A 12,166-nucleotide genomic window follows, 5' to 3' on the forward strand; every position below is an offset into this window, starting at 1 on the left:
AATATCACTTGACAATTAGGAAACATGTCCATAACCTTCGTAAGTCCTTCTTTCATAGCAAATTGCAAAAAAAATTCCAGTCACATGTCCTAAACTGTTCCCTCCACAATGAATTACAATTATGTCTGGATGTTGCTTTGTCTCCAAAGTAGCACAGAGAGGTAGCAAGTCCAACCACTTCCTTCCACGTACTCCATGCCAGTGTACTTCCACATGTGGGAATCCAAGATCTACAGCTACTCCACAGCTTTCTGCATGCACCTTCAACCAATGTATCCACGAATCTCCTAAAATCCAAACAATCTGTTTTCTGAAACACACAGCCATAGCTCTCTTTTGTTCTCTCAGCAAAAAGACTATCTGAGAAAATCTCTCCTGGCACAACACACCCACCAAACTTTCCTGACCAATCCCTTTCAGTGCTTATTCTCATTTGCATGACTTCTGAACCCAAAAATCCCCGGATGTAACTCCCGATGTCCGCGAACTACCGCCATGTCCGCGGACATATCGTAACATGAACAGCCCTTCTACCATTTCCACTACACTCTCTCTGCCATTCCCCCGTTGGATGTACCTCAAAAATCACATGACCATGCACCAATCACATTCAAGACCTCTACATCTAACTGCATCATCATAGATCAGCACTGCAAATGTTCTCCGAATCTCTCCGAGTACAAGTGTCATGTCATTGGCAAGCGGCATCTACCAGAAATACTGTACAAGTCTTCAAGATTTCTACTTGCAGTTCCATGCATATCCATATGCATGAACACAAACTTCAGGTATACATATTTTCTGTATAGTAGATGAATACATTTTCAAACAGACTTTTACCTTCTAAAATCTGTAAAATGAATTTACTGTACTTTTTTCAATTTCCTAAAATCAACTATCACTTATAAACCTTTATACTATTTACTTTCTTTATACACACACACTCAAATCATGTTAAACTAACATTTTTTAAATGAAATATATAGACTACATATATTCAAACAAAATTGCATGCAAGCACAATCTATGTTTAAACCTTATACAATTTCATATTTTTTGTTTTTATTTATTTATTTACTTAATTACTTTAAATTAGACATGACATTGAGGCGCTATTACCTAGAACAGTTTACTTACAGAAATAGTGGTATTCACTAATATATTATACATTTCACAAGACATAGTAAAGATATTTTTTTTTGCTACAGTTAGTCATTCAATACAATTTGTTCATTAAGAACATATCATATGTACTGAACTGATGCAATGTATCTTATGTAAATAAATTAGTTTAATGGTTTTAAAGAAGGCACTGAGGATTTCAATTAAAAAAAATCAATATCTAAATTAAAAACAGTGCTATATACAAACAAAGTTACTAATTTGAAGCTTTTACAATTGCAGTGAAAACCAGTTTCCTGAAAAGAAGCAGCCGAATTCGAAGAAGAAAGAAAAACTAAGAAGTTACCTGTTAATTTAAAAAAAAGTAAGTAAAATATCACCATAATATTTGTATTATTAATCAAATATACTATAACGTTAATACAAGCTATTTCGATTTCTAAAAATAGAGATTTTGTACCATTTTGTCCAAATATTTCCATGTCTTAAAAAGCGATTTACAGCCAGAATGGCCCACAAATTTCTATTTTTGGACACACAAATTACCCAACTGAACCACTACAATTTTCATATTATAAAACAAACAACTGTTTTAATTGTATACATTAGATTTACTATTTGTACTTTTCCACTCCACTAGCTTACTTTTTTTTGTCATCTGAACCCCAGTTTAGTAACACATAAATTCAAGAATACCTATCCCTACTAGTTTTAGTTCCCAATGCACAATCGCACACCATAACATACATCTTTATCATCTTACTCAAACACTCATGCACACAGCACACATACATTCCAGAACACCCCAACCCATATCTTCTTTATTTTTTTCACCAGACCCTAAAGCATGCCTACCAAAAGTCGAGTCCGTAGAAAGCAACGCAAAAGTAGAGCAAATGAAAATAAAGGTGTCCAACATAAGCATCCATCTCTAGCAGAATTTGTAAAAAAAAGTTGAAACAAAACAGCTAATACAATCATTTAGTGAAACACAAGAATTTTCAAGTACAACAACTTCGCTTCCTCTATCAAAATGTAAAACAAACCAAAAAACAATTAACAGAAAATCCGCTATCAATACAGATAAAACTACTACTTCAAATTTTAATATAGTGCAAAGTAAGCATACCAAGAAAAGTATTTTAGCCAAAATATACCGTCACAAAGTCCTTCAAAATCTTATAAAAACAGGAGAGAAATCAGGTTCAAAGCTTAAAACCTATCGTAGGAAATTAATCTTGGAAGCATTGATGGACAGTGCAATTCTTCTCAAAAGAAATGTATTAATTTTACTGTTAAACAAAATGAAACCACTAACAAAACTAATAACTAAATTACAAAAAAGACTTCTCAATAAGCGAAATATCAACAGAAAGAACTTCTTAAGTATCGGCGGAGGTGAATGGAATCACACTACAAGCACAGAACCATATTTTAATGAAGAAGCATACAAACAAAAGCAAACGAATCCATTACCATACATAGCAGTGGTCGAGGTTATGAAAAAGTGAATAAAACCATAATGGAACAAGAAGTACTTCTTACAAAAATATGCCCTGAAAACTTAGAATTACCCCTCCATTCAACTGAATCAGAACGTCTAGTGTACAAATGGCCATGCACGTCAATGTGTAACATTCCCAAACAATGTTTCAAATCTTTACGCCAATTCCTCAATAAATATGTAAAAAGCAAAGACAAAATCAAAATTAAATTACTGCAAAATATAGATATCTGTCCAGTGCGCAAGTACACAGGACTCCAAGGACATTCATTGGCCTGCATTACAGGACCTACTTGTAAAACCACTTTCCATGATATCAACACATCATTCAACTATAAGAAATCTAGTCTATAAACTGTACTATGCTAAAAGGTCCTGCTTTAGCACTAGCAAAGTTAAATAACATCCTTCTACATGGTACAGCAAAATACCTACTTGAAGAAATTCACTATATCCAGAAAAAATATTTTGGAAGTGAAAGCCATTTACAGAATGAAATAGCTTTAAACCAATTAGACAACAATTCTAGACATGGCAACCTTTTGCTAAACACATACAAAAAAGAAATACTAAAATTTAAAGGTACTAAAATTTAAAGGTACATCAGCTGAAGTACCAAACCATGTATGTGTATGTTGCCGTAGAATTTTTTATAAAAGTAGCACAAAAGCTGTGGACCTATCATACAAAATAGAAGACAATGAAGATTCTAAATGGTTTGAATTAGCTCTCTACCTTGTAGCAGAAAACAAATATGAAATAACTGAGCCCTTAATACTTTGCAGTTATTGCACTACAAAACTTGACAACAACCAAACTCCTTCACGTTCTATCACAAATAATTTGGAATTATACCCAGTACCAAAACCTCTACAACAACTTAATTTATATGAGGGCATCATAATTCAAACAGTACACCCAGTTCAAGCAATAATACGCCTTCAACCAAAAACAGCAAAATTACCTCCCTCTGAATTGGTAAAAGGCATTTGTGGAAAAGTAGTTTATTTACCATTAAATCTAAAAGAAAATGTGCATACTCTAGGAGTGCAACAATCTTTAATTATATTAGTAAATGGAGTACCTACAAAAGACAAAAAAATATGGCAACAGCTGGTAGATTTATATAAAGTTAGACAATCCTTCCAATATCTTAAAGAAAATAATGAATATTACAAAGAAATTAATATTGAAGAAAACTTGAAAGATACAACTGAAATAATTCAAGAAACACAAGAAGCTGGTCAATTTGAGCTACTAGATCCTGCTACTATATCAAATACTTTAGACCATTATACAATTCATCCTTTGCACTGTAATGACACCGTACAAGATGTACTGGAAACTTACCAAATGCGTCAAACAAAAGGATCGCCAATCAGTATATGGGAAAAAAGTATAGAAGCACATGCTTTTCCTCTACTCTTTCCTACTGGCAAAGGAGGAAGGTATGATGATAGACCTATTCAAATATCAGCTTCAGAATACCGCTCATTACGGATGTATTCTGAAGATCCCAGATTTAGACAAAATGTGTAATACATATTCCACCTACTCTTTGAAAGTGAACTAGCAACTTTATGTTACGGAGTTGCACACATATAAAAATCAGGATCACACTTTCAAAATATGACAGCTACACAATTATTAGAGAAAGTTACACAAAAGGATGAGGTTTTACAATCAAATATTACAAATCTATTAGCAAAGAGTACTGTTTTCAACCTCATGGAGATGTACGTTGTATGATCAGAAACCTTGGCCCACCCACTTGGTTTGTTACATTAAGTTGTGCAGAATATGCATGGGAAGATTTACATGATTTCCTACGCATATCAAATAAAAACAAAACAAACGTAGATATTCTAACACCTGGAGAACCTTGTTCTTTGGATCCTGTTAATGTTTCAAGATATTTTCACCATCGCTTCATTGCTATGCTACATTTTATTTGTAATAAAACTGTTCCTCCCCTTGGAGAAGTGCAACACTTCTTTTGGAGAAAAGAATACCAAGCCAGAGGAGCACCACATATCCACATGCTTTTATGGATTAAAGATGCTCCTTAATTTGGTCAAGACAGTGATGCCACTGTTTTACAGTTTATTGAAAAATGTCACTTGTGAAATTCCATCAGAAGCCACAAATAGTGATCTTCATGCACAAATTTTACAATTTCAACGACACAAATGTGGAAAATATTGTCGTCGCAAAATACAAAAACAAAGGCAAATACTACACCAAATGCCGATTTGGTTTCCCTAGACCAGTTACAAATACAGGTCAAGTAAATAACCTCATGTCTTCAGTTAGACATAGTGTTAAAGGTAAGTCACCTAAAAATACATATTACATAAAAAGAAAAGAAGAAGAAAAATATATCAATGATTATAATGCAATCATTGCCCACTTATGGAATGCAAACATAGATGTGCAGTACATTGCAGACAATTCTACTGCAGTTGCACGATATGTCACAACATACTTAACTAAAGCATAAAAGACAGAGCTCCAAGACCTCTAGAATGACCTGTCATCAGATAAAACAGTATCTCAGAAATTATACAGCTTGGGCATAAAAATGCTCACCCATAGAGAATGTGGATCTTATGAAGCAGCTGATCGTTTAACTGGTACTTCATTGTATGGTAAATCTGAAAATATAGTATGGCTAAGTCTTGGTCCAGCTAAATCTAGAAAAAGAGTTCTAAAATCATATGAAGATATAGAAACAATAGCCAAACATGATCCCAACAGCCAAGACATTTTAAAAAAACAATTTATTGGACACATACTACCCAAACAGAAGTAATACTTTGGAAAACATGTGTCTATACCAAATAGCCCAAAACTACACCTACAAAAATAATATGAAACCTGATGAAAAAAAAAGTAAATATAGAGTGACAGACTGTGAAGGCAGCTTAGTTAAACCCACTAAACCAAATTTAATTAATCATATCAAATTGTCATTGAAGACTCCTCAACATAAAGAAGTATATTACATGTCCCTGCTACAACTCTTCAAACCATGGAGAAAAGAAGAACAATTATGACTGACTCATATGAGGATGCTTTCAAAGCAAATGAAAGCGCTATAACTGATGTAAACTTTACACAGTACAAAACAATGTTGCACAATGAACAGCAACATGAAGAAGAACTCCAAGCCCAACTAGATAAGGATACTCCTGACAGTAGTCAACCTTCTGTAACAGGAAGCCAAGAACCACTGGGAGAACCACTAATAACAAATGAGGCAGAATTAGCTATGATAGAAGTAGAAAACACCATGTGTCAGTAGACTTAACTATACTACAATCAAAACTAAACAATGAGCAAAGTAGCATTTTTCAAGAAGTAACAAAACAAATTGCACATGGTGTAAAACATGAAAATAAAGAATGTTCGTGCCATAATTATAAACCTATACTACTGTACGTCAGTGGTGAAGCTGGTTCTGGCAAAACATTCCTAATCAAAATCATTAGTAAGTTCCTTCAACAATTGACAAACAACAAACTGTCAGCTGTTGTCACTGCCCCCACAGGTTTAGCTGCCTACAACATAGGTGGTGTTACATTACACTGATTACTACTATTACCAGTAGAACACCAGAACAAATTAGACTATAACAAACTTTCTGCAGAAGCTGCAATAGAATTACGCAGAGTATTGAAACAAATGAAAATGCTACTAATAGATGAAGTGAGCATGGTCTCCAACCTGATGTTAGCTTTGTTTCACCTCAGATTACAAGAAGTACTCAAAACAGACTATGAAGAGCTCTTTGCAGGAAAACACATGGAGATCTGTTTCAATTAACACCAGTAAAAGGTGAACCTATTTTTAAAACATTAGGGCACAAACTCTGCCGTAAAACTGTTGGCAGCATTGGAAATGTCAACCTTTAGCAACGTTTTCCAATACAGAGAATTGACAGAAAACATGTGCCAATCTGCAGATCTAACTAATGCCAACATTTTAAAAAGTTTGATAGTTGGTATACTTTCTAAAGAAGCAGAAGCAACATTGAAAACCCGGCACATTAATGCACTTTATGGCGATAATGCATGTGCTACAGATGTTATGGAACAATTAGCCCACAAAAATGTCAATTGTATGGCCTTAATGCCAACTCTTGCAAGCTGTCTCAAATTCAATGAAATAATGTTAAGTAAAGAAATGCAACCAATAATGGAAATTAGCGCCACAGACCAACTAGATGTACATGGTATGACACTACCCATGTGTGACCAAGCCACAACAAGACTAAATAATTTAGAAAAATCAATCTCAAACACAGCAGGCTTGGAACAGATGTTAAAATTATCCTTAAATTGCAGAGTAATGCTTAAACGTAACCTTGACGTGGACCAAGGACTAGTTAATGAAGCACTGGGTACAGTTGTTGGCTTTCAAACATTCCCACATGACAACAAAATTCAGTTTGTCAATATACTCTTTGACAAACTTTCAGAAGTAAAACGGTTAGGACGCTCAACAGCTAGATTCCTTCTCTTCAAAGATATGTATGTACGCAGAGAACAATTTTCTCTAACTCTTGCATACGCAGTCACGATTCATAAATCACAAGGTCTTACCCTAGACAAAGCAATGATAGATATTGGTAACACAGTCTTTAAAGAAGGCATGAGCTACGTAGCACTATCACTCTTACGTACACTTGACGGTCTATTTCTAATCAACTTTGATGCAAGTAAAGTAAACGCTGATATTCCTTGCATTTTAGAATATAATAGACTTCGCTCACTATACACTCCCCATCTAAACACATATTCTGTTCCACAAAAACTAAAACGTTGTAAAAGAAAACTAAATCAAACAGAAATGCAACAGGACGTCACTGCAAATCCTCCAAAGAGAGTAAAAGAAACTAATACTTCATCAAGTACCACAAACAAAAAAGAATCAATTAGAGAAAGTAAACCAGGTACTTCTTTAAAGTAGGAAGACAAACTCCAAAAATAGCAGTTAGATACAGAACTACCTGGACCATTTAAATTCTCAAATATAGTTGGTGTAAGTTGCTATGCAAATGTAGCAATGAATATTCTATTTCAATTACCACCAATTGTTGACAACATTTATTTACACTTTAGAGACCCATTGTGTATGCAAATGTTAGTACTTCATAGAAACGCTAAAACAATTCTGACAACACATATAGTGTTTATGGAATAAGACAAGAATTGGACTACTGTGCTGGAATGGTGAAATTCACTATAAACTCAGAGGAAGATCCACAAGAATTTTTAATGTACTTACTACAAGTACTGGAAAACAAAAACATACCTATAAAGGAAATCTTCCAGATTTCATACATGTGGAAACATACATGCACTCTGTGCAACAATGTGACACAAGAAGAAATTCCCAATGAACGCTTCATATATATATCAATACCAAATTGTGAATCCATTTCATTTCAGCAACTTGTACAAAATGCAAACCATGGTAGATTATGCTCTACCTGCAATTCAGATAATTGCTCCACGTTAGTAATACAAACACATAGTAAATACGTAATACTAATGCTTCTACGTTACAATGCAGATGGTACCAAAAACAACTGCAAGCTGACTGGATTCACACATAGTCAAATATCACTTGGTAAGAAAACCTTCACAACAATAGGTATAATCTACCACGCAGGAGCCACAACCAATTCAGGGCACTACACGGCATATATAAAAAAGAAATGTGGATGGTTTGAATGTAATGATAGTACCATTACTCTAAAGCAGAGATTACCAGCAAATCTTACAAACGCTTATTTGATGTTCTTAAAACCAAAATTTGATAAATAAACTGTATTTAAACCTTTAAGTAAATTTGTGTTAAAAAAATATAAACTGTTAGAATACTGCTCAAAGATTCTACAACAACTAATCAGATAAATGAATACCACTAAATTAGACCAAAAAATACACAGTTAGAATACGCCAATTGGTATCTAACTGTCCCAAAATTTAACAATATCCAAATAGATAAATCAAAACCACTAAAATATATTAAAAAATAGACAGAATACGCCAATTGGTATCTAACTGCTCCAAAATTTTATAATATCAAAACAAATGAAGAATCTGTTACTGCTCCAAAAAGAATACAACAAAGCAAAGTATAAAGCATTAGCCAGAAACAACAAGTGAATCTGAAAACAAACAAACAAATAAACTGTAGCATAACAGAAAAAGGTTTTTTCTTTAATCCAACATGGATTTTTTTTTCTCCCACAGACCCAATGATTTTAGGAACAAATACAGAAACTGAGCAAATTGCACAGTACTCTGATTTGTACTCTACTAAATATGAGGGTCGAAAAAAATAAAAGTATATTGCTTATACAATGTAATAAGCCATCACAAAATACTAATACTAACATGCTATTTACTTTTATCACAGAAATGAAGAAGAAAAACATGGACTCCCATTACTAGACCAAACAGTAAGTATACAATAATGACAACCGTAGCAGCATATCACATCCATAGTATCTAATACCTTTGTTCCTTATACATTTGTTTTTCACCCAATGTTATAAGCAAATATGAATGTGATATGCTGCGGTGGTTTTTGCCAGGGCATAGAGTCTTGGGTGCATGGCCAAATGGCCATGCACCCAAGACTCTATGCCCTGGCAAAAACCACCGCAGCATATCACATCCATAGAGTCCAACATTTCAACTATGATCTATGGGAAACTTTTAATGTCCGCGAACAATGTGAGTGTTCTTAGAACACTTTGAACTTGCCAGCGAACAATACGGACACCGTTTTCAGGACACCCCCTACGAACATTTCAGAACAACGCGATAGTTCTTAGAACACTTTCAACTTAACAACGAACAATACGGACAGTGTCCTAAGGACACCCCTACGAACATTCCAGGTCACCGGGAGTGTTCTCAAAAACGTCTTCAGAACACCCCCATTTTGTTTATTTGCGAACATTTCAGGACACCGCGGGTGTTCTTAGAACACATTCAACTTGACAGAGAACAATACGGACAGCGTCCTCAGGACACCCCCTACGAACACTCCCCGGACATCGGGAGTGTTCTTAGAAGCGTCTTCAGAACACCCCCATTTTGTTTATTTGCGAACATTTCAGGACACCGCGAGTGTTCTTAGGACACATTCAACTTGACAGAGAACAATACGGACAGCGTCCTCAGGACACCCCCTACGAACACTCCCCGGACACCGCGAGTGTTCTTAGAACAGTTTCACTTTGCTTGCGAACAAAACGGACACATATTGAGTCCTTAGAACACCCCCAGTCAGTTTTAGAACATTTCAGAACACCCGTGATGTCCGCAAACAAATCGAACACAAAAAGAACGTCTAACACATAAAAAACACAACTTTCATCCTATCTGATACACTCCCACCCTCCCCAAACACTCCTACACACCAACACACTCTACTAAATACACATTTTGAACAAAGTTTCACCGCGCTGTCCGCGGACGTCCGAGAATCCAAGATGGCAGGCGCTACCGAAAAATCTGACGCGCTTCATGCTCCACGCCGTCCAATCAGCGAACACGTTGCATGTCCGCGAACATCACGCAAGACGATTGGCCAATCAGGACACTGTCCGCGGAGCGAACAGGGAAGTGTGTCCGCGAACCGAACACAGATATCACTAATTTTTTTTTACCTACTTTTTGGTCATTTTAAAAAAAAACTACTCGACGGATTTTGCAAAAGCACGCTTTCGGGACCAAGCCGCTGCTCCTGGTCCAAATTTGGTGGAAATCCATCCAGCGGCTTGGGCTGTAGGCGCGAGCAAAATTTTTTTCCCATTCAGTCTATGGGACAAAAAAAAGTTTTGGGACCCCCCTATAACTTTGCCCCCCCTGGACAAATCCTCACCAAACTTTGCAGAAAACATCAGTGTGACCCAAACACTTTCTTTGCAAAGTTTGGTGAGGATCCGTCCAGGGAGAGCAAAGTTATAAGCCACCCAAAAAGTGCTCTTCCTATGGAAACAGCAACTTAACCATAACTACATGGCCACTACCGTGGCCATGTAATATATATATATATATATATATATATATATATATATATATATATATATATATATATATATTATATATAATTTTTTTGGTGAAGGTGACCTTTCTTTGTCTGCCTCGTCAGGTGCCTCCACCAATCACTCAAGATTTTGCTAGTGAATGTTCCTCCAACGTCCAGAATTCAGTGCTGCTTCTTTATGCTCTTTGAGTGGCTTCCTGGAATCCTACTTCTAGTGCTTAAATCCAGCCATGTCACTAACCTAGACATTTCCTCACACGTATCCTCTCCATCCTACAGCATACTCTTGAATGTCAACTTAACACACCACTCTAAAGCAAGATGCACACAATCATTTATTCATGATTCTTTGGCTGATGGGTGAATCCTTAGTTTAATTGTTTCAAAATACAACAATCCTACACCTGCATATGGACGTACCCTGTTTAGTAATATTATGTCATCTTTTTAGGATATAAATTGGTTCAAATTGTAAGGAACACATGGTGGCAACAGTAAAGACAGACGCAAGTGATCACAGTTCAAGGGTGTTTATTAAACTGTATAATGGGTGAGAATAACACCTAATCTAAAACTAAACCTAAGATGGGAGCAAGCTCGTCCATCAAATAATAATAAGGCAGTCCTAGTGGCATATTGTCAAATGAAAAGGGCCTATATTGAAAAAACGAAATAGTTGCCAATCCCTACAACTAAGTTACAAAGCAGTGTAGGATAATGTTCACAAGAAAATAAAGAAGCGTTCGCCAGATTGTTAGGGATGGGGGTCTCCCTTCCCATGTTTTTAAGCCTGAGGCAAAGCAGGACATTTGAGCACAGCACACTCCTGGGTCTTGCCAGCACAAGGTTACAGTTTCCATTTAATGATGCCAGGACTTTCTGGGGCCAAGTCTCTTTCCGGCAATGTCTCTTGCCTTAGAAGGCCGGCTGAACTAACACGATGAACAAACAAAAGTTCCTTTGGTAATCTTTCACTTTTGGCAATTTCTCTTTGCCCCTTTGTATCCCACTCAGCTGGGCGCTGATCCCTCTTGCAAGTGTGGCCTCTCTCTTCCGGGCTCTGACTTGTCTTGCAATGTTGGCCCCCTCAATCGGGTTCATTACGGCCTTTCACTCAAAAATGTATCATTCAGAAGTTTCAATGTATTTTTATACAGTTATCCATTGTGGACATCCCTCATCCAAGTTCACGCTTGTCACAATGTTAACGGGTACATCACTGTTTCCCCTCAATTCGTAGGAATCCCTCTGTCGGGTTCACATTTGCCAGTTTCACAGTTCATTCAGTTTGGTATCCCTCTTTTGGGTTCACGTTTGCCAGTTTCACCTTTCTCCAATATGTGGAAGACTTGAGTGTACAAGGGGGTTTTGCCCACCCCTTGTAGGACCACTTTGCCACTTCTCTCTGGCCTCTTAGCTTTTTTAGTTTCAACAAAACAAAAACACAACCCAAATAGGCTTCAGTTAGTC

The sequence above is a fragment of the Ambystoma mexicanum genome, chromosome 10 (genome assembly GCF_040938575.1).
Source record: "Ambystoma mexicanum isolate Mex_15411 chromosome 10, UKY_AmexF1_1, whole genome shotgun sequence".
NCBI lineage: Eukaryota > Metazoa > Chordata > Amphibia > Caudata > Ambystomatidae > Ambystoma > Ambystoma mexicanum.